This window comes from Ptiloglossa arizonensis, chromosome 7, assembly GCF_051014685.1.
Source record: "Ptiloglossa arizonensis isolate GNS036 chromosome 7, iyPtiAriz1_principal, whole genome shotgun sequence".
Classification (NCBI taxonomy): domain Eukaryota; kingdom Metazoa; phylum Arthropoda; class Insecta; order Hymenoptera; family Colletidae; genus Ptiloglossa; species Ptiloglossa arizonensis.
In genome coordinates this window covers 8,975,995-9,002,776 of record NC_135054.1, presented here as the reverse complement: position 1 = coordinate 9,002,776, position 26,782 = coordinate 8,975,995, and the positions used below count along the sequence as shown (strand labels likewise).

The 26,782-nt window shown below is 31.7% G+C and overlaps 1 protein-coding gene across 22 annotated transcripts in view; it reads right to left on the bottom strand.

Moving 5' to 3' along the window:
• Window positions 1-26,782, bottom strand: part of How (protein held out wings) — a 130,821-nt gene that overhangs the window by 89,335 nt on the left and 14,704 nt on the right. The window contains exon 1 of one of the 22 annotated variants that reach the window (XM_076316132.1): window positions 13,695-13,786. The exons of the other annotated variants lie outside the window; for them this stretch is intronic. The gene's annotated coding sequence lies outside the window, so the exon portion shown is untranslated. Of the gene's footprint in view, window positions 1-13,694; window positions 13,787-26,782 lie in introns of those variants that run through there. 22 annotated transcript variants of the gene reach the window in all.

Below are 26,782 nucleotides of genomic sequence, written 5' to 3'. Positions count from 1 at the left end.
TGAAGCATTGTGACTTTCCCCTTAAATGGTCAACATTCATTCCATCCATTATACTAGGAGACAAGTAGTTATACTTATCGGTATTGTACCATGGGTAAAGAATTTCGATAAAAGTGAAATATGTTGCAGACCATGTAAAATAAAAGGGAATGAGAAAATTAAATTACCATTTTGTTTGTTTTGAATTTATTTGAAAGATATAAGACATCGAAGTTCTAACTAAGTAGATCTTATTCAAACAATATAACACGCGAATGTTGCGGTTTGTCTGAATTCATTAAAATGTCAATTATAAGATAATCACGCTGGAATTACTGATTTTTTTATGGAAGTTTCATAGAATGAAATTATGTTTCTCGGTGGACTTTTAACCACAAACCCATGACTCGAAATTTGTAAATTACAAAATTTGTTTATAATTATCACGTTACGAATACACTGTTCGACGGGGAATAAAAATGATTTCAAAAAGCTGATTCTTCTCGATAAAAACAAGAAGAAGAAAAAATGTATTTCTCGAAAACGAACATAAGCTTACGTAGTAGGCACCATCGTGACGTCCTCGAATTTTTTTCGCCTTATTTATCCATGTTTTAAATGTTTATACACGAATACAACGAGTTTATACATTCGTTACAAAATTTTCTATACTATCTGGAACCATGAGAATTTTACAGAAAACAACGATAACAAAATACATCTGATGGACGAAATACTATCTAAAACAAAATGGTTACCTCACATTTTTTGTCAACTACTTATTAGAAGTACATTATTAATCAATTTGAATATCTACAACATGCTAAGTATATTTCAGAAATCTACTTATTTTGTGAGAATATTTAGAATGGCTAAGAAGTGACCACTGTGAAGCCACAAGATGCACATTAGTTCGATTTTCGAAAGAATCGAGCTCTTAAGACATGGTGTCGGATCGCTTTTACAACTCGAGAGTATCGTTTGATGTTGAAAAAAGGAGTATCGAGATATTTTTAATTCCGGCTTGGCACCTAATGTACCTAGAACGTTGAGCGTATTTTTAAGACGGTGTGGTGATACAGAACACGTGCAGTGCACTTGCTTGTGGAACTATGGTCTCGGGATCGACCACACGTACTTTTCTTTTCCTTCTTTTTAATATCCCAAAAACGTAACCGTAGATCCGTTACTGATGAAAATAAATTAAACGCATTACGCAATTTCAAAGCACGATGAGCAACTAGTATCGATGTGAAAAGATAGGACAAACGCGTGTAACTGTAATTTGTTAGTTACTATTTCTCCCATGCACTTTATTTCCTTTGCAAGTTTTGTATTCTCATGCTGCAATGTCTTCAGCGCAAACATGTATTACAGAGCATAAGATAATACACATCGTAGAAGCATTCAAACTATGATAGTTTGTATATGTTTTGAATTTATTACGCAATCTTTCAAACAAATAGATGTAAACACAAAAATTCTATTAACCCTTTGCGCTCGATTCATTCTTTTACGCGGAAACTGAAAACCTCGAGGAGATCCAACTCAAAAGTAAGAATAAATCGTAGACTCGATTTGGATCTTACATCTCTGTATATATTTTACAAAGCATATTTTTTACCTCGTGTTAGAAAGTTTAGCTTGAAAATTAGAAAAATTAGAGATATTAAAGCGCAAAAAAATTCCAGTGAATTAATTGGCGACCAAGAGTCGCCTCTCGGGTGCAAAGGGTTAATATTGGATTCGTGAGATGGGCAGACTGATACGACGAGATACGTTATGTCTGTCAGTGATGATAATCATCTGCTCACAAGCATCGTGAGTCGTTTCAATAATGTGTGCGTTTCTAACTCAACACTGTAATAGTGATTTGTCTTTCGACAAATGAAGACAAAAAAATTCAGTAAGAACTTTAAAAAATGAGGACTTTAAAAAATTCAGTAAGAACTTTAAAAAATGAAGACTTTAAAAAATTCAGTAAGAACTTTAAAAAATTCAGTAAAAACTTTAAAAAAATTCAGTAAGAACTTTAAAAAAATTTAGTATCATTTGCTGCTTTTTTCCTAGATTCTCAAACTTTATAATCGAGCAGATGGTATTGAAATATATTTATCAATTCATAATCAATCGTTGGTACCGATTTTTACAGCAATGTTGTGTTACATACCGTACACGTCAAAGTCTTTGCTAAAAATAATATATATTACACTTTCTTCAATGTCAACGACGTTTATTTTAAGAATTTCTTGCACCGAAACGAATTAGAAATTAATTTTTTTTTTTATACAAGCAGTCAGTTGAACAATTGAACAATTGTTCAGTTCAACAATTTCTATGGTACTGTCTTCAATCACAAGACGTTCAAAATCCCACCAACACCATTGTATGCATTTTTGCCATGCAAAGTTGCAAAAAGATAAAAGTGTGCCACACTGGGCTACTCTGGACCACTCTGTATTGATCCCAAAATATTTAAAATGAATACTAAGTTTTGGTAAATTATATTTGTTTTCGTCCTGTGAGAAAGGCCCATCAGAAAAGTAAATGATTTTCATAATACCAGCGCCGGGTGTTTCTTAAAAAAATACATGCAATAATGATGAGCCAATTTGCAAAGATGATTAGAAGATTAAATAACAATACCGCAGAAATTGTTTGGTTGGACGACTACTAATATTGAAAAAAAGAATATCATTAATTTTCAGATTCATTTCTTTCTAACAATAATGCATGTTTACAATACTTGTCATATTTATATAATAACATACCATCGTACTGATAATTACATCATTAATTTATTAATTTTCACTTGTATTTCCCTTTTCTTTGGACACACCAAAGTTAAGAATTTCAGTTTCTTGACAATACTCACAATATCGATCAATGGAAAAGCATTTGTCATTAATTGATCGTATCAGTCCGCATATGCTGAAGCAATGTTAACGCTAGAACTACCGACAGATTTCGTAATATTTAAGTATACCTTGTATATATCTAAAAGAAAATCAATCGATGAGGAAAAAGAAGAATTTATATAACTGATCACATGCGTGGAATAGAAAAATCATAACGTCTTCGGAAAACATGCCATGGAATTTAAAGTAAATTTTATTATGAAAACAGTTGAAAGCAGTCATTTCGACTGATTGGTAAATCTAGTGTTAATAAAGTAATGCTCCGTTTAAAGATCGAAACTCGGGAACATCAGATGTGTCTAGTCAAAACGCGATATGATTTGTTCTCAGAATTGATCGAAATCAAAGTGGTCGGCCAATGGGGACAATGAATGCGATACAATACCGAGAATGAACGAGACAGAACAACAGATTAAATCCAACATAATTACAAGCGTCAATGTGATAAAAATTCCTGACATCCAGAGAAGATGTGATTAATTTCGAATCGAACGATTCGCAGGACAAAGTGTTCATCGATGATATCATGAACAAAAATAGAAATTTAAAGAATGAGTTCATACAAAGCGTCATTAAAACGAGTTAGATCACTTTTAAATTTGATCAAAACGATAATCCTAATTATTACAAAATTTCTGCTACATAATTGCCCGAAAAATGTTACAACCGTAATTAAATCCGATAGAAAATTGATGGAATGCAGTAAGTGGATCAGAGAATCAAGATCGCATTTTGTATCTCGCAATGAAACTCTTAAAATAAATCAAAGGAGGAATGGGAACGTACAAATCTCGATTACTCGAAAAAAGTAATATTCTGTCTGATCAATTGTATATCACGTGTTTTAGAACAAAAGTAGCGTATTAACAAATAATAAAATTGCATGTACACTATGTACATAATATATAAGTCATAAACTTTTAAACGCATTGAAATTCTTTTACATATTAATTGTAATGTAATGTTTATAAATTAAATAGATAAATTCAATGAAAGAAGTACGACGATACCTACTTGTTTCACTCTAAAATAACAAAGTTACAAAACTAATAAATCGAATATATTTTAACGTTAAATTGCCATTCTATCAGAAAGAAAGTTTCATACTTTTATTACACTTTTTTAAAAAATGTAAAGTAAATATTGTTTGAATAATTACCAATTTACAAATACGACACGACACAACTGATACTAATATATGTATTGCATTGAAAGTATGTCTTATAGATTAATCAACTTAAAATAATAAATCGTGATCCAGAGTGAATTTCAATTTAAATCAACATCACGTGTATTGAAATTATACTTTCGTAACCAAACTTCTTAAGCAATTCACAACTTATTTTCACGCAATGAGTCAGGAGGATTTATTTATAGAACGGTGCCCAAGAAATGTAATACTAACGTTAAATTATGACTTCTGACATCCCTTCTACACTTACATAAATACAACATTAAAAATAGCGAGGAAGGGAATTTATCATATATATCTCTTCGTCATAATCATATTATTAAAACTTTCAATGTGAAATAACTTCAAAATGCAATTATCTACTACGCTTCTTTTTGATAAGTAAGAGACAATTTCAAAGCTATCGAATTAATTTTTCATTCATAAAATATTAAAATGAAGCTTTAAAATCGTAATTACTGTAATCAGTAATGAATGAAAATCCTAATACAATATATATATACCTAGATACGTACATGCAAATATACAAGTATACATGCATGTATACATATGTATAAGTTTCATACACGTAACCTATTAATTAATTTATAATTGTTTTGGCACTATTAATGTTCCATTCTCCTTGCAAAAAATTGTATAGATGCATCTTTTCCTAACTTGACTAAATGGGATTAAGACACGGAGATAAAAGTGCGATCGTTTCATTATTTTCACTTTTGTATTTTCCTCTGTTCTTTTGCAAATCAATTTTACACATTTTTCTTGTATACTTTGGATCACTGGCGCGTATAAAAGTGAAATTAGGTCGAATCGATCGATGCTCGGAAGTCATAACACGATCGAGAAGATATTTAAACATGGTTTTTTTTTAGCCATACTGTTTATTTCGAACGAGTCTCTTGTCACGTTACTCTCAATATAACTGCACACCATTATCGAGCAATTTTCGTACCTGCCAGCAAACAGTTGGTAATTACTATATAGATTTCATTAATTTTTCGGCGCATTTAATTCGTTGTTTATACTCAAACACTTCGATTAATTCAACTCTTTCTACCAATCTTTCAGTGCCCAACCAATCTTTTTTAACCCATTGAAAATCTTGTTTCGTTTTATTTTACGCCTTTAATAAAGGGTCACACAGCCACACGGATACCTTGCATAAATTCGTCTCTTTACCCTAATCACGGAACTGGCATTCTCAAATTCCACTGTTACTTTTTAATCAGTTTCTCTACCATTACGTGTAAATGCTTAACGTTTTCAGAAATTCAACCATTATCGTTTTTCTTGGTCATAACGACTGTTTCTTTGCTGGTAGACTGCCAATGATTGGAAACTTTATTATAATATATTGAACTAAGGTTTAGAAATGTATAATTTTCAAAATTCTTCTACGAAATAGGCTTCTTCTATTTTTCAGACACAGGTAGACATAATGAAGAATTTTTAATAGAAATGGAGAAAAAGTTGATGGAATACCTTGAGCACGCAGCAAATTTAAAAGTTTATCTATTAGATATTTTATTACATGCTTAAACGTTTATTACATGTTTATTGTAATTTATGTTTATATTTTTATAAGGCGGTTAAGTTATTTTTATCGTGTTTATCACTCATGATTTTTACCTCTGTTACACCTAACTTTCATCCAAGTCAATTGTAACATTTTACGTGATTATTCAAAAATATTTACAACACTTTTATTAGACAATATAATTCAAAACATTTGAAACAAAGATGCAGTTTAAATGTTAATTAATACAACGCTATGACATTGCATAAAAATATGTAAAAAGTGATCTGCAAATACAAGTGCTTAAAGTGTAGTCACCCCTAAGTTCCCAAGAATTCTATAAAAACAAAAAAGAAATGTTAATATTTAGAACGCAATAATTTACATAAACCATAATATACCATATATGTCTACATATTATAATTTCTGTTTCACAAAATTGTCAAAATAAATTTAAATTAAAAGCAAAGGAAAAGAAAAGAGAAAGATATTTCTTGAAGTTTCTTTTTGTTTATTTAATTTGTAAAGTGTATAACGTTTCGACTCTAGATTAATGAAGCTTCCCTTCGATAAACAAACTTAATTCTGGTAATTTGCGGTAAGCGTAAGTGAAGTTCATAATTGTTGAGTGATAATTAAATTTTCTGTTGTATGTAGCTATTATGTTTATCAATAGATGTCAGCACCCCACCTGACTTTGGGTTTGCTTCTAACGTTCTTTTTCTATAATTCTGTATCGTATAGCTGTGATGTGCAATTTTGAAACCAAAAATTTATATTCATTATTTTGTATACTATAATTTAGCTAATAGATTGTATAAAAATTAACAAATTTTAGGCCGAGGCTTCTAATATTTTTGTGCTATGTTTTTTTGGGAAACACTACTCAACCTAACCTAGTTCGACCATGTGCATGTGTTCGAAACTTGCATGAGTCAATTAATAAATTGTAATTAAGCCATCGTTATTTTAGTATGGAATAAAACACGATCTTATTTATTGAAAAATTAATCGGAAGAGGTAACTATCCGACCTGAAAGTTCACGATTAAAGCATACTTTCAACATGAGGACTCATGGAAATGCAAATTTGAGATCAGACTCGACAAGACCAAAGAAATCGTTGGCCAGAAAAAGGATACGAAAACAAGGATGAAAATAGTGCTGATAATAGTTCTAATGAATTGTGTACACATCCACGAAGTAATTATGGCTCACAAAATGTGAAAGAATCTGTGAACGACATTTGATGACAATAAATTGTACCATAAGATTGAATTCATAAATACTATGTTAGGTAATTGCAACATGGTAGAGTATGTAGACAAGAAACATTAGGTTTGATGTAAATGACAAGTGGACAAGAGCATTGTTACAAGCAGGCTTGCTTGACTCATATAAACCTATAATCAATGAAAGATCAGATGTTCCAATAACTATGAATTTTGATACTCAACTGTTCCAAAAACAAGCCAAATTATAATTGCAACAAGCAATTTAACAGGGACCAAATTCATAGTTGTTTCACAGTTGGCACAGAGGTAGAAAAAGATTATGATATATTGACTTAGAAACCACAATCACCGCTGGTGCGTGAACTAAAGGTTACCAATGAACATTCACTGAGATGTTTGCAAGCTATATCTATAAAAGGTGCAAAATACTTTATATCTTTTATTAATGATTTTTTTTTTTTTTAGGAAAGTATTGGACAATGTACGAGAGAATATATACAATGGCGTCACTAATTATTTGAAAAGAACAGATATTGTCCATCCAATGTTAAAGCCATATTGTTTGGAGCAAAACAATTGATTGCAAGAATGAAGCAAACTATAATCAAAAGAACCATATGCTTGTTAGCCGATGCTGGTTTTGAGCTGAAGCAGTGATTTACTATGGTATTATCCAACAGTACCCTCGAGCAACTATAGATGGGAAGAAAACTAAACATAAGTCATATAAAGGTATTAAAATGCGAATCGATAGTTCATGTTTCCATTGAAAAGAGGTGAATAAGGAACTTAATGAGGCATAAGCAGGGGTAAGTATGATTAGATTGAAATTGAATCTGTGAATTGAAACGTAACAGTACATAACACATCATGTGGTACCATGGTAAGTGTAAATTTATCTTTTTCAATTATATTGGTAATCAATATTTGTAATGTTCACGAACAAAAGCTGAAAATAAAATTAATTCAGCACACTATGTAATTATTTGAATGTCCAATAATTTATTTTCAATACATTTCATTTCTCCTCTCCCACTGTAATAATAAAAAGTTTCCATAATTGTGGATTCTATAGCGTCATAGACGAACGACCATTATTTTCGTAAATATGGCGATTCACTAGGTACGTTTTTTAATAATAATAAAATACTTTGCAGTAAAATTATATTTTAAGCAATTATTAAATAATCGTAATATCTGGGTTTCTATTTATTGGGTGTAGACAAATTATTATAAACTCTTCGATTAATCGATCAATTTAAAAACAGTTTGTGTGGCATTTGTAAAAAAAAAATAGCATTGTTACACATGATCATATTGTAAACCCAGCTGTTGAGAGAAGAACAAAAAATAATCTATTGTACCTTTATTACAATGTAATGCATATAAATATATAAAACAAATGGTATACTTTCATTACAGGCCTAGCCATAAGGAACAAAGACGAATTTATTGTATGTACAAAAAATTAAATTATAAAACGATGAATAAGAATAAAGTTACTTTATGGTTCATGATCATATTAATTTCTTAATTTGAATTTCAGCGCCAAATTTTGAAAAGAAGATTTCAAAATTCTAAATAAATATTACCAAAATTATAATCTTTCAAGTAGGAGCCATTGCATGGATTTAATCCACGAACGATAAAGTAACGCGGTAGGCGATGTCTGGGTTATTTTGACTACTGTAAAAGATTTAAACGTTCGATTCAATAATGCTGAATACTATTGATTTCGGAATATTCTAGTTCTGACTTTTCGGTTTCTTGAATGCTACAACTAATACCAGAATTATCCTTCAAAAGATAGCTTTTTATGTCACGTATAATGCCATAAAGTGACTGGTGTGTTGTACGTTTGTAAAAATTTAATATATTGTAAAAAGTAGCTCTGAAAAGACCAGATTTTAAAGCTTCAGTTCTCCTGCAATTATTCCTCAAGATGTATAAAAGTATGATACATACAAACTTTGCTACATTTTCCATTTGTGTTTCAAGCAATCATGAAGTTGTTTGTGTGGAAAATTATCTGTGTCTTGCGATATAGTGGTATATTTTTAACAGAAAAATGAAAGTCAATCCAATTAATGTAATTAATATTTTAAAGAAGCATATAATTATGAAAATGGCAAAATATAATTAATTTAATGGATAGCTATAAACTGGCTGGATTTACAGACATAGAAATAGAGCAAGGATTGATATTCGACGTTTTTCAGAACTGCTAAATGTTTATAAACGTTATAAACACACCAGTCACTTTATGACATTATACCTTTAATTTCAAAACAGTTTGAAAGATCTAATACCACATCCAATAATGTTAGCACTTTTCTGAATCAGGAAATTTGTAGAAATAAAAGAAATATAAGAAATATTTAGCAATAATTATAGAGAGTTTTCAGGTAGTTGTATTTCTCAGTGTAGTTTCAGTCACACGGTTATAAAAATCTTCCCTACCTTTTCAATCGAAAGCAATACCTCGGACCGTTTCTACCTGTAACGACAAGTTTTGACAGCCAAGGTCTAATTAACAATACGCGTCCATAATATAGACAGCTACTATATCATATATTTTTACAACTGTTCGTGTACGCTCCAAAAATTCACGTTCCGCATTGAAGCTAATTTTATTACACCAACGCTACCTTTTATTAAAAGAATCAAATAAAAATTTTTAAATATACGTATTTTCCAATTTGATCAATAGTTTATAGTGGAAAATTCGTAAAGATGTAAAATAATGAATTGTATAAAAGAAAGTATAAAAAGTGAACATTTTGTAACATATTGTTTAAACAAATTCATATTTTGCAAAACTATTTGGAAGCTTAAATTCATCATTCAAAGGTACGCAATTCTTGTTTAAACAATTTTCTTATAGCTCTCATTGTTTTTGAAATATCGAGGCGAATGTTTTTTCTCCCTCAACTTTGAGGGCTGATTTCACCCCCTAGATATGGATAATAGTAGATAAAAAAGAATACGTGTTAAATATTTTTCTGAGAACTCGATTGTGTGTTAGTTTCGTTAAAATCGGCGATTTACACTTAAGTGTGTCCCTTGTAAGACTAAATATCAACGTAGATTTGATATTACATTATTTTTTACGTTATATTAAAATGTACCGTTTTTGTTGAGATAAAATCGACCATAACAATATTTTGTCTATATGTATAAGTCTTAACTTATACTTAAATTACCAGTATTGAGTACGAAACAAATGACAATAATAAAATGTTCAAAAACAGTTTGCTTTCACAACGATAATGAGTAAGACCATCTTGAGTTTTTCAAACAGGAGTAAATATTTTTTTCTCATCATATTTTTATTAACACAATACTATGTTTACGGTAACTTTTCGTCATATTCTACTTTCAGATAGTGTAAATCTATTTGGCCTTAGACTACTGAATATAAACATAGTACTAGAACTTTCTAATGTTACAATATCATAAGATAAATGAAAATTGAATATAAAGAAATTACTACACCCTGCAGAGCTGCGAATCCAGCGAATCTATTTGCAGCAACATTCTTAAACTTCTGTAAAAGAGCAAAATCTTACCTTATGAATGAAATACACTTTGAACATACATTAAAATAAAAGGACAGCTTTTTATGTTCAATATTCATTTATCTTATGGCACCGCAACATTATCAAATTCTAGTTCCATGTTTACATTCAGCAATTTAAAAACAAATACGTTTAGACTGTCTAAAAGTAGAATACGACGAAAAGCTAAATATTCCATTTCCACCACTGCCAACACAGTATTGTGTTAATAAAAATATAATGTTATATAGTTTTTGAATTCGCCTTGATGTTTCCTACGTAGTCCTATTTAAAAAACTTAGAGCGACCTTGGCTTCGCTATGAAAATAAACTATTCTCGAAATTGTTATTATTGTCATTTGTTGTACGCTCCATACTAGAACGTAACGAGAAAAGAAAAATTGTGCGATTATTGTCTAATAATGAAATAAACTGTTAAGGTACCGCAACCGCTTTGAAATTTTAATTTCACGTTTTGTTTTAAATGTTTAACAGTTTTATCTATTCACATTTTTATTGTCTTTGGAACGTAACTTTTAATTTCTTTCATTTTCACCTTTGTGAGCTACGTTGTAGCGTTATCGAGTCGTAGAAGAATACAAAACAATACACTAATAAAAAGATCCAAGTAGCTGCGGATTGATGAACTCATCGAATCATCGAAGAAATAAGAAACTACTAAATCGAAGAGTAAAATGTCGAATGACAACGTTATTTGTTTAGGATTCGTTGCGTCATTATTCGTAAACCTTATGCACCTTATACGTGCTAATCGGTGCATCCTAAGATTTAACAATTGTTATAGAATTATATTTCTGATAAATGTAAATTATTTCTTTTGTTACGGATTATGTACAAATGAAGATAACATTTATCAACTACCGAGAATATTAAAACCAAACGAACAATAAATGACTCGAAAATGTTCCAATATATGTATACGTACTTCAGAATTCATATTTTGGAAAAAAATACAAAAGTTCCCTATTTACAAGCCCTGAAAAAAAGTTGTTGATCAAATACTTCTTAAAATTAATATAGCTTTTGAGATATAGCTCTTTGGCCGCTATACAACACTATGTACGATTATGAAAATTTTTGCTAGAAATCGAAGGAGTTAAGACACTTTAAAATTTAAAAAGAAATCGAATTCTTTTCGTTTTAAATAGTAATTTGAAATCGTAAAGATAAAGTGAAGAAAGTTCTAGCCATTAAAACAAATTATTTTTGGAAGTAAGAGCCTCTAGTCGGTTCGTATACCTGCGTGCCGTAACATTACAGCCTTTTTATTAGTGCTTCCGGAAAAAAAAACTGAATAGTGATGGTATAGAAGAACTCATAAAGTGGTCTGCTGGAGGCAATTACCTCTATTTATGAGAAACGAAGCAGTGATCACTTATTAAAATGCTGTGTCAGTGGATTCACTCTAAAATCAAAATGAGAGTTTGAATAATACGGTGTAGTGTTTATCTTCAAAGAATTTGTTAAACGCCATGGAAACTGTAAAAGTTGCTGCTACTATTTTTAATACAGGTTTCTCTGGTGTACTAATACTTATAAGCAATATGAACATAACAATAGGGTCGCTCGACGAAGAGAGGATACGAATAGTCAATAAACGAAATTGAAAAGTTCCAGCGGTTTCACGAGAGACTGTAATTGAAACAGAGGGTTTCATATGTACGAAACAGAAATGGCTGATTGGTGGTAAGTGAGGAAAACATAAAAAATTACATTTTTTGTGAAATGGTGTTTTTAAAAATGATGTGCAAGAATTAACAGTTTACTTTGAAATTTTGCAGATACCTTTACTATAACATCTATTAAGCATTGACGGTCGACTATTTTTTCATTTTCAATCATTTTGAGACATGCGAACAAATAACGTACAAATTTTGTGTAGAAAGTTGACAGGAATAATACAAATATTATATTGACATTGATCATTTTTACAAAAATGGAAATGTTTAGAGAATATACTCCAGTTTCGAGCATATTTTGTATCTTAGTAACTTAAAAACATGAATAAATAGCATTTAAAGCAAAATTAACGCTGCTCTTTTAGATTACTAAAAGTAATCTAATTTTACTCATAAAATAAGCCACTTATATCAATCAAATGTTTACTTTTTTTTGCTGATGTTTTGAAATATGAGCAATTTTTGAAAACTCTCCTAACTCCTTAAACGCTCTGGATGAAACTTTTCGTTTGTTCTTCTCCAGACATATTTTCCAACATCAACCGATTAATATCATAAAGAGACTTGTTTATTCCTTATGGTTTTCCTCAATCTGTTATCGTTAAACGTTTGGTAAACAAAACTTGATGCATCCTCGACTCGTTATCTCAACTAAGAACAAATACTTCTTTCCAATTACCATTTTCCTCTTTCATTAATTCCTCCTCGATATTAAACAAAAATTTAAATTAATTTTATCATTTTTACTGTATATTAGACCAATTTAACACATTCATGTGTTTTACCTTTAAATATCATAGCACTTTATATCTCAAAAGCTATATTAATTTTAACAATTTCTTATTACAATATTTGACCAAAAACTTTTTGTCAGGGCTTGTAATAAGTAACAAACGCTATAAACGTGTATATACTTGTATAAACAATTTTGTACAGAAGTATGAACACGTATACTGACAAATTTTACTAATTAATATTTATATTTCAAATTATAAGATACATGTACATAGCACACATATTGGACATATATAATTTCATCTGCATTGCTTAAATAAAATAAACTATTAATTTTCACTCACACACTTATACACTTTCAAAACTTCAACGAAATCTAAGCACGAACAAAATTTTCACTGTATCTGATTGTTTAAACAGGTCACTTGTGTATGATATGACCACATTTAGCAGAATATAGATACTGGACCTAAAATATATCATTTATTTTAAAACGTTCGACAATATGAGCTTTAATCAAACTGAAGATGTCAATCGCACAAAATTTTCACACTCGTACTCAATTAGTAAGAAGAGACGTTTCATCGAGTATTCGACATGAAACAGAAATTAGGTTTAATAGTTTTTTGGACGTTCGTTCAATAATATTCCACCATAAAACAAGTATCTTTATACTTTTTCTTTCCTATTTGTTGGAAGGACGTGTTCCAAACTTCATCTCGTAGGTACGACCCTAAACTTACATTTGATAAGAACCTGTACTAAACACTTGGTTTAAAATCACAAATCTGTTCCTCTCGATTTTTATTTGACACGTTTGTTCCAGAAGAGTATACATTTACCTCCTTGTATCAGATACTTACTAGATATGTATTTACCGCTACTCTTTTGTTGGTTTCGCGATGAGGATCTATTTATTCCTTTTTTTTTTTAACCCAACTATGTGAAATTTAAAAATTTTAAAAATATGTGAAAGAATGTGTGAAACTCACGATTTTGTTCCACGTCGATTAAATGACAACGCAAGGTATAAAGGACACAATAAAAGAAACAAAACTCGTTTGTTAGTTATTTAGTCAAAGTTCAATTAATACCAATATTACTACCAAGTCGGTAGGTAATTATAACACTCAAAGCTACTCAACAGTCGTATTAGTTTTCAATAAACAATCTGTTAAAATTTAGGAAGCACTCAAAGCATGGGACAGTTTAAAAAAGCTATCAGACCATTAACGAAGCGAGTCTTTCCTAGCGTACAATTGTTGCAAGTGTTACCAGTTGCTTATTATTTTTTTATATAGTATAATATACTTTCTGAAATATACTCGGACCCTAAATTATTTGAGTGACGTAATGCACAACTTGAAAGGCATTCTTTTGCGTAATATACCAAGCAAACAAAGTAACTTGATCACTTCGAATATCTAGCTTGCTTTTTGTGATAGTAAAAAATGTCGGAGAAAAAAGTTAATTTGTTCGTAGGGCCAAATATCATGATAGAACGAGCATTATGTATCGCACAGCCACCATGTTGGTACCATAATTGGATTCGAATCTCTCACGACAATTCTTCCAAAAGATCTGGAAAATATTCTTTAATTGCATACTTTGCTTCGATTAATGTTCCTTCATTAAAATGGGGTTTAATAATTTCATTATCAATCAAATTACACAATACATTTTCCATCTGCAGAAACCAATGAGAATTTTCTTGAGATCAATAATGTAAGTTTTCTTTATTCAATCGATGATCACGATTTGTAAATGTTTCTACGTCAAAGAATAATATACTTTATGCAAAAAGAATGGATTGTGTTGTAATTGTCGTGTCGTCCATTGACAACAAGTTAAACGGTTATGAAAATCAACACCATAGAGTTTTTGATATAATGATAGATGGAACGGATGAAAATGATGACGATGTAAAATGATTCAGTCACTGGAATGTGATATTCCACTATTGTTTGCAACTTCTCGGGAATTAATATTAGAACCGACCATCACTAAAGCTACAACAGCACATTCCGTTGTCATTAGTTTTCGATTTTGTACCATTTCATTTGTGTTGCTTCAAACGTCCAGTTTTTCAAATTGTTTTAATTAATTTTTATTAAACGTTCAAATATATAATGGGTTGGATGTCTTTTCGTTGGAAAACGTTCTGCCATTACAGTATTACATTTAAATTCATGGTAAAGTAAGATTCAATTCTATCTTGGTCACTGTAATAATTAATGGTTGCAACTAACGTTTCAGAAGATTGCAAAAGTACTAAATGACTTTTGCGAGCATCAGTAGAGAATATGGAATATTTATAGACAGTGAGAGACAAGAATTAATCGCACAAAAACGGTGTGTTTATTTATCAGTCTAGAGTTGTCTACATTGTTGTTGCTTATTTTATTATTGGTATCTGTTTCTAAATATTTTCGAACTTTTCACGTTCAAAGTCATGTTATTACAGGCCGTTAACAAAGATAGAATAAAGTAACGAAACAATATTTATAAGACTGCTCCAAAAGATGGACAAATCTAACGAGATGAATGATGATACAATTTAGCTATTAAGTAGTGTATTTAATTTAATATATTTATTTAAGTCTCGTTTCAGATTTAGTATGTTCCTGCATTGAGACTGAAATAAAACTAACAATGGCAAAGCGGTGTAAAATGGTACAAAAAATTTCAAGGTTTTAAAGCCATTTTTGTTCTTTTCAAAACACTTCAGAAACGAGAAATTTCAGCTGTTCAAAGATTCGTATTTTTCAGTTTATTCGTTTTATATTTTTACTACTCTACTACTGTTTGCCGTGGATCGATAAAGCAATCGAGTTACCAACAGCTTTCAGCCATAGATAAATTATCAATCAGGAACGGTTCAATGACAAACTAAAGTAGTAAAAAAGGAAACATTCCATTCAAAATAAATGTTAACTCAAGAGAGTCTTTTGCTGTAAATCACCAAAAAACTCAATTATTTTTTCTTGCATTTTCTTAAAGGGTCTTGAAAATATTAGATTGATCGGAAAATCATTTCATTTTTTTTTTTTCTTTGGTGAAAATGGAACACGATTTTTTGTAAAGTGTATAAACATTTTATTAAATTATACATTCTCCATTTTGGAAAACAAAATGACTTTCCGAACGACCCAATATATGTGCACAAATATATCACCGAACTTATAAAATTAACGAAGTTACACTAGGTAAATAAGTATTATCGTTTTTTCCATTGTAAAAGAATACTATGACACTTCAATTTTGAACAACTGTAAATATACGAATTAGTCGACAGATCTACATAAAACTTCACACATATTTATCAAATAGTAGAGTACCATCTTTAAAAAAGTAAAACTTAATATCTCCATTTCTTATCGAATGACAAAACTTATCGAGCAACCTATTATGTATCGTTTAGTCGAGTTGTGTATATCTGTTTAAAAGGTCTGATCCTTAACTGTATTGTTACTGCAAATAGAATTTCTCTACCGTTTCGTGCAATCATTTCTTTCTGAAGAAAAGGAGTCGAAACGTGGGGTTTAGGAAGTCCCTTTGATTATTCTAGAAAGAGCCATTACGAGCAATAGATATGCAGTGAGTCAGTGTTGCTTCGACCGTCACATCGAACAGATAGAAACAAAGTATGGTTTAAAGTGTGAATATTTGAAAGGGAAAGTTAAATAAATTTACGTAGAAAAATGGACGAAAAAGGATCGAAGAACACTCTGGTCAGAAGAAAAGGAAATTCAGAGCAATCTGTACACCACTGTGTTGGAACCAAGTTTCGCAAGTACATCGGCTAAAAAGTTGGAGAATACAGAGGAGAGTGTAACAGTCTCACGATTATTAGATTTTGGCTACTGTATTTTAAATTTTGCTACGATAAAATATCTGAAGTTATTTGTAAAGAGTGCAAGAGTGAACCGCTAGCCACGGCTTAGAATTTAATATTACACTATAGTGTCAATACGACGTGGAGTGTATTGATCTCTTTATTAATAACGTATTCGAAATAAATTATAACGATTCGAATAAATCGTCGAATCGTCATAGTAATGCGAATTCTAGAAATTGGAAGAGAAGGTATAAGTTTGTTCTGTGGTCTGATGGACATTGGCCAGGGATTGGCTGTCAAGACATATTATATGTGCCTTTAACATGTGTGTAATACCACATTGACGATCTGCAATGTGTAAGAGCTATGTATGAAAAAGAATTCTAAACGAAGCCGGAAATCGTGCTATAAATTTGATCGTTTGAGGAGATGTCAACTGGAAAAAGAAGGAGAGATTCAGTTCGTTGTTCGGTCTCACAACACTGACCGGAATGTACAGTAAAAAAGTAATCGATAGTGTAATCTAGCTTGTGTCAAGCATGTAGCATGTGGAAGGGAAAGAAAGATGAAGCAGTTGACAAGTACGACAGCTGATATGAAAACCACAAGGATACCCGCACTATAAACCGTACCGGTAATGCAGACAAAATGGAGCTCGATGCCACGAAGGAAATGTTCATCTGATCAGAAGAACTGTATGGTGTCGAATACACTACGTACGTGTACATTGAGACGGGGATAGTAAAACGTGAAAAAGGAATTTTGGATATTAATCCATGTAGTGAAGAAATTACTGTCCAAAAAAAGGAGTGTGTAGATCGTGTGAAACGTAAAGAAGAAATAAAGACATCGAAGAACAAAATTAAGAAATAAGATGATAATCAGAGAACTGACAACGGTTTGGTCGTTCTTAGACACGAGTGTGTTAAAAAAAAAAAATAAGGAAGACCGTGTGGGTCACATTTTACCACAAAGTCTCATCGATAAAAATCCACTACATGTGTACTGCCCCTCAGATTCTAGCAGCTGGTATAAATGGTGTAAAGAGGAGGCCGAAAATGCTATATTTAGACACAATCCGTCTCTCAGTGATAAGGTCATAGATGTTATAAAATCAATTTACGAGGATTTATCATAGGGTAATTTATTACAAAGGTATTGAGGAGCTGAGACCAAGAGCAGCAATGAAGAGCTTAGTTCTAAAAGAATTTTGAAGTCTTTCGAATGAATCTTAAAAAAAACATCGAATTTTACGGAAAAAGTTAAAGATACTTTCTTCTATCTTCTCTGATACAAAAACGTGAACGATGTATTCACAGAAGCGCCGAGACATTGCCCTCTTACTTTGATGGATGGCAGACCTAAATATCCTCTTCCGTTGTACGACACCGCCCACTTTTCAGAATCTTTTTACGAAAGAGTATCATACTCCAATTTTCGCGAACCGAGACTATTAAATGTACTCGCGCACTTCTGATCAATTTTTAAAAATCGATCATTTACAAATTTGTGCATCTTCTGCAAGCACTCGGAAGCTCGCTCGAATGTCAGTTCCACATTTATAATTTATTGGAAATAGATAAACATTCTTTAAACACTCACAGAATCAACAATTTTCAAAATCTGGAAAAATTCTTTGAGATACCATGGCCAATAAAATCTGAAACGTTACTCAAAAAAGTGTCTGATTTAGTATGAAACGATCTATAGAATAATTGATCTTACAGACATTTATAGAGACAAAAATTGAAAATGATACTATTTTTTCGAGCAATATTTCGAGCGATAACACTATATTTTGATCCTTTTACTCTAACAATTACAAAAATTGCAAAGCAGTGTATTTATTAAAAATGCTCTAATATCTCTCGCAAGTAAGACGACGTAAGCTAAAGCTCCTTAAGCTAAAATTCGACTCGTACAAAATAATTATCCGTTTATACTTTTCATTTCCATTTACTTGATAAGGTGCAATCATGGTCATTGATTACAGTAACACTTTCGATATAGGACCGGAACATTACAAATAGCTGGTGTATTTTTGGAATAAATTAGATAAAAATAGTCACGTAATCTTTTCACAAGTAATACATTAACTAGGACAACAAATATCGGTTGAATGTATCACATATTTATCTTTTAAAAATATCCAAAATATCGTCCATCTTTCGACTCGAGACACGTTACTATTCGCAAATGATATTATCGACCGTTGGTTAAGTTGTGATTTAGATCCACGTATGTCAGAAATTAATTGTATCGAAATTTTGAATCTTTAAATTCCGATCGTCTCTAAGATGAATTAAAATTAATTCTATTATTAACTAGAACAATTAGAGCATTGTACGAGAAGATTAACAATGGAAAATTTCAATCGACTTGGTACAGTTTGAACGTAAACACCATATTGTATATTGCATACGAGACTAGAGTACGTAAATTGTTACAGTTTTTGCAACAGATGAAATCTTTATAAATCCTGTAAATATTATTATAGAAACTGTTATAACATGCAGCATTCACCAATTAATAATCTGTACACCAAATGATGTTAGAAGAGGATGAAGGAGGAATACTATTTAGCACTTGTAGAATACCTGAACAAGAGTCCAATTTAATTCCATACTAAACGACAAATCTTCTTACATCTATCGAGATGTTATGTAAAGACGACAACTGCTAAGCTTATCACTGGCCGTGCCCTTCGACCTCTTGGGAGTGCATCTGGTATTCAATTCCTGTTATTGCCACCAGACACTCGTCCTCGACCGGTTACTGTACCACTATCGTCAGCACATACAGATCAGTGTCCTAAGATAGCGATTTTTATAAGGACGACAGCCAGTGCAGCATCAACGAGTTGTGGATGTAAAATAATACCCTTCAACCTCTTAGACCAACATCTGGGATACATTCTCGATTATCGTAACTGCCTGTGTACTCTCACGACAGACTCAATTCTCTTTTTCTAAATAAATAGGTCAATTGTTTCCAAGTAAGTGGAAAGGGTGCACTTTAGACACAGAGGATCTCTTATAGTATAATCTTTGTTAGCCACACATTTCAATTTTCAAAATGATACTATAAATTCTGAATACGACATGTGTTGTCCAGTAAATTATTATATAACAGGCGAGAAAAATGATTGCTTATAAACAAAATAAATAGAAAATATAGTATACATTTTTTATTCTACATTTTCGATTTATTTTTTTATGCAATTACACTAGTTCAGTAACACTCTTTACGTTTACTTTACAAAATTAGAATAATACGAAATAAAAGTTTTTAGTAACAGCATAAATGATAAAAAGAATTGTAACATAAAAAACTGTGCAATAAAATAACGTAAAATTTAGAAGAACGTAGTTGTAAACAAAATTGTGCTCTTCGTTTAAGTTTTTATGGTTCGATCGTAATATATTTTGATTCTCACGTGAATAATAAATAATTTTTTTTCTTCCAATTGTTCACAGCTTGTTATGTTTTCAGTTTAAATGTGTACTCGTAAATAAGAGACTATACTGCCAGTACATTATAGAATATCAAGATGTGTTGAAGCATCAGGTCACACAGTTTTCTATAGAAATAGAAAGACCAGATTCTTTAATCGAATAGAATTAGGTTTTAGTATTTTGTTGCAGACCGATGCAGCTATCCACGGTAAAACTTTTACTTATATTGACCAGCATACGTGAAGGGATAGTTGAAGAGAAAATAAATAGTTGATCGTTGCTACGAAGAGCGGTGAGAGTGAAAAAATGAGGTTGATAGTATAATGAGAGAGAGGTAGTCTGATCTGACAATGAGAGAGTTGCACGAATAAGAGCGAGCTCTAATGTCAAAGAATATTTTCGTATAAATCATAAATATATATACTTATATAAATAGTAAAATCTGATCTTTTTCTCTCCTGCTTATTCAACACGATAGATTATTTGCTATCCATTGCCACATGATGTGGATCGTAAAGAACGTGGATAAGTTGCTTAAATTATACAATCTTATACAAACTTCTTCTAATTATGACTAACATTACCAATTTTCAATACATTTGTAAGCAATAATTCACAGATTTGCAAGTAGTAACTTGTTTATACATTTGTTGAAGACTGACAGAGACTATTATTTATTTATAATAAAATTAGTAAGAACAAGAATAAACAAATAATTTTTTTCTGAACTGTTGAAGTACATTTGTAATACGTATTTTTTTTATGTTTATTTATGTTTTAATAAAGTCCACCAGATTATTTAATTTTTGTAAAGTATTATTCGTATTAATAAAAACAGAAATGAATAATATCAAATAGTTTATATTATACGCGTACGTAAACACCTCCTCCTCACCCCCCACTTATACGCATGCACACACACATTATATATGTACGTATTTACGTTATTCGACATTGTTTCTTTGTTGGTATTCATTTATTGTAAGGTCACCAAAACGCTTGGCACGAATGACGATCGTTTACAAAAGTGTATTATTCTCGTATACTGATTTATTAGCATGAAGCAATCCTTGTGCATTAAGAAATTCGTTGCACAATTTTGTATTTACCAGTTATTACAAAAGATTGTTGCGACCCAATACTTTTGCATGTCATTTATATTCCAATAAATTTGCAGCACGAATTGCTGGATCGATTCCTGCTAGCCAACCTTTTTTCAATGTTTATACAATTTACTATTTAACTCGTTGTTTCCTTCGCTAAATTTAGAGCAGGTTGAATAATATGACTTAAATAAAATTCATCAACAGAGAATGACACGATTTATCGATAAAATGGATACAATTAATTTAAAAGGTACATTGAATATGGAAGCTTACGTCAGTATCAGGTGACGCAGATACACTCGGTCAAAACAGACCTGGCCACGTTACTCTACAGATGCACATTCGCTGCGTATTATGCACTCTTCTTCTGGTGCATCACGCACGCTTAGGGAGTCCCTTCTCCACTAATGGTAACCGTCTATCTGTACAGAGTGGCCGGATTTTCGTTTAAAGAGTGTACATGCTACCAAAATTTAGTCTAAGTCTTATATTAACACATTAAACACCATGATGGTACCTGGAGACCGATGCTCCAAAGTTACAACGATTCTCTAAAGCGTTTACAAGACATGAACTCGAATACTTGTAAACTTTGAAGTAGCAACACCCTCGTTAGTTAATATTGTAAAGTAACAATTATATCGATCAATTATCGGGGACATTCTTAAGTATGAAAAACTAACATTGTGTTTAACGTGTTAAATAACATGACCATCGTACGTGTTTACTAATTCACGATTTTATATTTCCTTGACACTATCTATTCAAGTGCAAACGGCAATAATAATACCAGTACCTTAAAAGGAAATTTATCAAAGTGGTTTATCAACAATGGGATACATATATTTTCTAGTAAGTAAAATATTTTCTACCGTTGTTTTCTAACAACAAGAAGCTCAGAATTTAACAGTGAACGGTAAGCAATATTTTGCAAGTTTCACGAAAAGACAAGGGAAGCATGGAAACCTTTATAACATTTACATTTCTCAGTATTCTTTGATGAAACTTAAATGTTAACGATAAAATTAAATGGTTCGAGTAAGTGTTATTCAGTTTGACGAGAGTTGTCTCAATAACCATAAATTAATATCACCTTCCACTTAAAAAAATATTGGGAGCCTTCTTTTTCCCTCAACAATCACCTCAAAAGAATTTGTTGCACACTGAAAGATTAAAAAATCAGTCACTCTATATCATTTATACAATGTAAAGGTCAGAGATATTTTATTAAATGACACGCCATTTATTATTTTCTATATCCTTGTAAACCATACTATTTTCATCATTCAATCTCGAGAAACTTTCAGTTTGCCCAAATGATCCGAAATCACACGTTGGATTCAAAATGATGGCCCTTCGCGTTAATGTAATGATAATTAATTCTGATTATATACGATCTCTATACAGTTTTTAATTCATGCAATGTAATTGAAGCATATGCTACAAGAATTCTCTGTCGTGTATCATCCGATGTTTTAGAATTCTTAAGATAAACAATATTTTTGAATTCTCCCTATACATAGAAAACCAGTGGAATGAGATCTAGAAAATGAGCTGCTGGTCACTCCACTGTTCCCCTTCGTCCGATCCAACGTTCAGGGAATTGGGTATCAAGTTGTGTCCTTGCTATTCTAGAATAGTGATCTGGACACCTATCATGCTGAAACCACATACTTCGCACAACATTTAATGGCACATCCGTTAAAATACTTATTTGATACGAACAAATTTTTCAGTAGAAATACATCAAGCAATAACTGCCCGACAATTCTAAGACATATTAATGTAAATTTCTTAAAATTTAATGATCGAGACGGTACGGCTTATAAGGTCGTTGAATTTGTTTTCTATACAGTACAAGGTTATTGGAAAAAATATAGGGTACAATTTAAAATTCTCGTAAAAAAAATTATTTTTAAAAGAATAATGTTACACCTGCCCCTTTAAACAACGAAACTTCGTCCTGAAGAGGATCTTCCTACGATATTTTTTTATCGTAGTATTACATATTAGCTAAACTTTACTCGAGTTTAAATAGTTTTTAACTCCTGCAGTAAGAACGGAGCGGAATTATTTGGAGAAATTATTTTTTTTCAATTTGGGAACCTTCCAATAATCAAGGTTTCTAAACTCCACTTCAGAGACTATTGTGTCTAATTGGCATTGCTCCAGTGAAATGTTCTCGAACGAATTTAATACCTATATGGATGTCGATTCTATTACTTTGTTACATATATAAAATGGTTTGTCACTGATTCGTTTTAACTTTGAATACTTCTGTTTGGAGTTTAGATTGCAACAGGTTACCAATACTCTGCAATCAGCTGCATCCAATCTCCACACGAAGTATCGTAATTATATAATATAATTAGTATATATCCTTAACTTTTTAAATTATTGACAGTACAGCTGTTTGAAAAATAAAGCTAACATTTTTCTATACCATTACAACTTTCGACTCAGTAATTGAATGAGAATGAACATCTGTGTGTTTACAGTATAAACGTAGAAGTACAAACTCAAAATGGTTTCAAATAAACCTTTCTTTGACCAATTTTGTACGTAATTAATTAAATGAAATGTGAGTTTGGAACGATAGAAACGAATTGAAATATTTGTAAAGGATTATAATATCCCATTTGTCCTTTTTACGGACAAATTGACCAAAATGGGGACAATTTAAAATTGACCGCATCAAAATTAATTGAAGTATACCCTGCATCCTATTTGAAGAGGTGTTAACTTTTGTTAATAATTCAGAGTAGAATAAAGAAGATAATTTCTTCATGGTCTACATATTAAAGTGAATTTCATCTTCAAAAATAGTATATGGAAGCATTTTCATTACTTTGTTCACATCTCTCAAGGTTATTCATAATCCATCTCAACAGTATTGATCCACAAGTAATGGTATCGGTCTTTATTTTCCATTTATTACGATAGTTTTACATTTTACTAAAGAGAACTTAACGTTTTTTCTTAATTTTATTGACGTTTATCTCTAGTATGTATGATGAGGTCGTCTGCAAAGACGACGGTATAGTTATTATCATTCTCATTTAGTCGGAATAGATTAGCTCTACACGCGTTTCAACTGCATCGCTTCCATATGCACTTGTAACTTCCGAACGTTAACTATCTCTCGATAATAGTTTTAAACTCATTTAGTTTAAAACTGATTACTTATGCATGCCCGAAAGGAGAATACTTCTCAAAGAGATCATTGAAACGTATAATTTACTACGACTGGTTGAAAAAACATTTTTCCATTTTTTATCCACTTCCAGTGAAAGTAGAATAAAATTGTGTTATTCGATTGTTTTCACACACATATCGTACCTCGGATCAGCTTTTATTTCAATCGAACATGTAACTGCATACATTTTTACGAGTAACCGAACAAATCTTGCCGCATCGTACCATTAATTATATAACATAAATTTGACGAAACGAAGTATAAATAACGGGCAACAAGTTACCAGTATCATACTGGTAACCTAAGTTAAAACTGTAGATGTGAACCTGCTTCGTCGTAACCCACAGGAAATCTGACCAACTAAAGCCAAGTATAGTATGAGAATATTGGTACATATAATGACCGAAGCGCGAGTGTGTGTGAGTACACGCCCAACTCAAGGCAAGCAGAAAGAATGATAAAGAGAAGAACGAAGAGTACTGCTTAGAGACGGAGACGGTAGAGAATTCCTTTCACCCTACTTACTTTTCGAAGCTTGAAGTGAGAGCCTCAAATCCGAGGGAGATAATGTCTGCGCGTGCGCGCGCCTGTGTGCGAAGGACGGAAGGAGGGATACGGAGAAAGAGAATGAAAAAAAAAAAAAAAAAAAAAAAAAAAAAATGCCTGAGAATGAGAGAGAGATGATAATCGTACGAGAGGGACAAGAGTGGAATCGAAGTCAGGACAAATAAGAAAAATTAAAGGATGAGAATCGTAGCGGTCGAATAGTGGTACGAAATAAAATTCGTACACGGGAGAGTATTTGGGGAAAGGAAGAAGAAAAAAAAATGATAAAGAGGAGTAAACTCGAATAAGTGAGTAAGCAACGAACAAGTGAAGAAACGAGTGCGTAAGAGAACAAGAGGAGAAGAGAAAGAGAGACAGATAATGACGAGAATGGAACGATGCTGAAGTGGCACGAGCCCGCCCGTTGGTAGATGCCGTGCGGCATGAAGCGAACTGCAGGTCAATCCGGTCATCGGCCCCTATGGCTCCCAAGGGCCACCGCTAAGGGTTCGATTACATTTTTCATTCACTTCGAATTTTCATTTTTTTTTTTGTTTTTTTTTTTTCCTTTAATCGTTTTCTTTCCCGATGTTACAAGTTCTTCAGAACTCGACTCGCCAGGGAAATATTGTACAGTTTGAAATAATTTAATTCGTTCATTTACCACGCATTGATTTTAAAACGTCCAGTTTGCGAATAAATCGTCGAAGTTCCTGCGCATGCCCCTTGAAATTGTAAACTATACTTTTACACGTTACATAAACATTGTACGCTCCATTATCGATAACTCCTTCGAGAATCCCAAACGAAACGGGTTTCATTAACCCTTTTTTTTAACGTCTTTACCAGATATTTTATCTTCGATCCTAAAACTAAATACGAAGGCACGATATGTAAACAAATAACCATACTACGCTTCATTGAACATCGATTTCGTTCTTAAAATAGTTGAAGCGATTCTAAAGTTACACAAAAGTTGGTACATATCGGTGTAATTGTTCTCAAATGGAATCGTGTAATTTATATTTTAATTCGTACAGATTTTTATTGCCATAATGTTTTGTTTCCGAGAACATGTTTTTAGTCGCGATACGACGGCACGCGTAATAGAAATACATACTTCGATATTTTCTCATTTATTTGCATTTCATTTCGCACTAATTTGATATTGTGCAACGTTTCACATCGGAATATCGTGTAATGTAATAGAAACACTTAAAAGCGCAAATAATCGTTGAATAAAAACTGTACAAATCGTGCATACGTGCTCGATACGGATCATCGTTAATTTAAAAGACCGATGACTAACGTCTACGTATGAATGTGAACATTAACAGATAGCTGAGAAATCTATATATAGTATCCTTGCAGGATACCTTGTATATGCGTACGTGCGAACATTACATAGTGTTCCTCGCGACATAGACAAAAACGACGACAGTGTCGACCAAGGCGAAGACCACAAAAGTGGGGACGCGAAAGGCATTTCCTTATTTAGAAACAGAGAAACGTCTCTGCTAGTGCAACGGTCACTACGAAGGAATTCAAACAATTCAAAAGAATAACTTTTTTGCGTAAACAAAGAAAGGACGCGGAATAGCAAAAAGCTCTACACATTGAGACGATACAAAATGAACACTTACGTATACGTATATATATTACGAAATTCTACACGAAAAAAGATTGTATTAGATTTACTTAAATTTTATTGAACGACGAAATAACGATTAAAATTAAGTAATACGTAACTAAAATATATGGTCAAAGTTTAAGAACGTATTTTCCTCGTGTCAACATTGATAAAAGGTCG